The sequence below is a fragment of the Cervus canadensis genome, chromosome 1 (genome assembly GCF_019320065.1).
Source record: "Cervus canadensis isolate Bull #8, Minnesota chromosome 1, ASM1932006v1, whole genome shotgun sequence".
NCBI classification, from domain to species: domain Eukaryota; kingdom Metazoa; phylum Chordata; class Mammalia; order Artiodactyla; family Cervidae; genus Cervus; species Cervus canadensis.
Window position 1 is genome coordinate 21,677,719 of NC_057386.1, and position 2,234 is coordinate 21,679,952.

General features: G+C 44.5%; 1 pseudogene; it reads right to left on the bottom strand.

Moving 5' to 3' along the window:
• Positions 1-565: 565 nt before the first annotated feature.
• LOC122447087 lies at positions 566-1,003 on the bottom strand (annotated as a pseudogene).
• Between the last annotated feature and the right edge of the window lie 1,231 nt (positions 1,004-2,234).

Below are 2,234 nucleotides of genomic sequence, written 5' to 3' on the forward strand. Positions count from 1 at the left end.
TATTTGGCTGCATTGGGTCTTGGTTTCAGCTCCAGTTGAGGTACGTGGCCTCAGTAGCCCTGCAGCATGTGGGATCTCGGTTTCTTTGTAGGGAATCAAGCCTGTGTCCCTTGCACCAAAAGGCAGATTCTTAACCACTGGACTACCAGGGAAGTCCCAACTTGTTTTCTTTTTAAATGAGGCAATTTATTAACCCAGCATTTGTTCTGGAAATGTTTTTAAAATTTTATTTATTTATTTATTTTTGGCTGTGCTGGGTCTTCGTTGCTTCTTGGGCTTTGCTCTAGTTGCAGTGAGTTGGGGGTACTCCCTAGTTACGATGTGCAGGCTTCTCACTTTCTCACTGCAGTGGCTTCTCTTGTGAAGCAAGGGCTCTATGGCCCAATGGGCTTCAGCAGTTGTGGCTCCCAGGCTCTACAGGACAGGATCAATAGTTACGGCCCATGGGCTTGGTTGCTCTGAGGCATGTGGGATCTTCCCTGATCAGGGATGGAACCCCTGTCTCCTGCATTGGCAGGTGGATTCTCTACCACCGAGCCACCAGGGAAGCCCCCAAGCATTTGTTCTAATGCTTCTCATTGGCAGCTGCCCTGTCTGGCATTCTATCCATATCTCTCTATCTCTGAGGTGCCAGCTTGTGACCCCCATTTGCTCCTTGTCCACCATTTTCAGCCCTTCCAGGGCTTGGAGGAATTGGCAGGCCACACTCTTGGAGCCCCAGTGAAGTTGTTAGATGTAATATGGCTTCTCTGATGTCCCCATAGATCTTGGTCATGGAACCTATCTAGTACATCTCCAGAGATAGAGGTGCAGCACTGTGGAAGCCATTCCACAGCTCTCACTGGAGTTAGTAAGGTCTTTATGCTTGGCTATCTTGATGGTGTCTGCCCATCCAGGGACTTTCAGCTTCCCGGAAAAAGGCTGCCAAAGCCCTGATGGACTCCTGCCGGTTCAACTATTTTACAGCAACTCCAGGCACTGTGGTTTCCTTACTGCCAGTCATGGGGAAGGGCTCTCCAATGTTCCCCTTCTCCTTCCTTTTTGAGGTTGTTTTGTCTATTCTAAGTCCCTTGTGTTTCCCTAAGAATTTTAGAATCAGCTTTTCAGTTTCTAAAACAGTCCTGCTGGGAATTTGACTGGGGTTGTACTGAATTTATAGACCAACTGGGGGAGAATTGATATTTTAACAATATCAAGTCTTCTGATCCATGAGCATGGTATATCTCCACCTTTATTGAGTCTCTTTTGATTTTTCTAAGCAGTGTTTTGTAGTTTTCAGTGTACAGGTCTTACGTATCCTTTGTCAAACTTATCTCTAAGTAGTTCATATTTTTTGATGCTACTGTACATATTTTTAAATTTAAAAATTTTTATTATTATTATTTTTTGGTGGGATCACATGGCATTCAGGATGTTAGTTCCCCCACCAGGGACTGAACCCACACCCCCTGCAGTGAAAGCATGAAGTCTTAACTACTGAACCGCCAGGGAAGTCCTGGTATTTTTTTTTTTTAATCGCAATTTCCACATGTTCATTGCTAGAATATAGCATTGCTAGACTATTGATTTTGTAGATTGGTCTTACATCTCATGTGCATGAGTGCTAAGTCGCTTGAGTTGTGTCCAATTCTCTGTGACCTTATGAACTGTAGCCCCCAAAGCTCCTCTGTCCATGGGGATTCTCCAGGCAAGAATACTGGAGTGGGTTGCCATGCCCTCCTCCAGGGGCTCTTCCTGGCCCAGGGATAGAACCCAAGTCTCTTATGTCCCCTGCATTGGCAGGTGGGTTCTATACCACTAGTGCCACCTGGGAAGCCCCATCTCACAGTCTTGCTAAACTCATCTATTAGTTCTAGTATCTATTTTTTTAGGTTCCATCAGATTTTGTACATGGACATTCACACTGTCTTCACATAAAGACAGTTTTAAGTCTTCCTTTCAATTCTAGATGCTTTTTCCCCCTTGCCTTAGCACACTGGCTAGAACCTCCGGAACACTGAATTGTGATGATGGGAGTAATATCTTTGCTTTGTTCTTGATGTCAGCAGGAAATCTGAGGTCCTGTTAGGAAAATTCACACTTTGAGTAGCTCCCTCTGTGGGGAGGATTCCTCTTCTCTGTTGAGTCTTCTGATTAGTACAATGCAATGTGCTTTAAAACTCCAGTATATTTTTTCTCTGTCATTTTCAAACAGATTTTTAAAGATGGTGTGGTAAACATACGTAGCCTTCCTG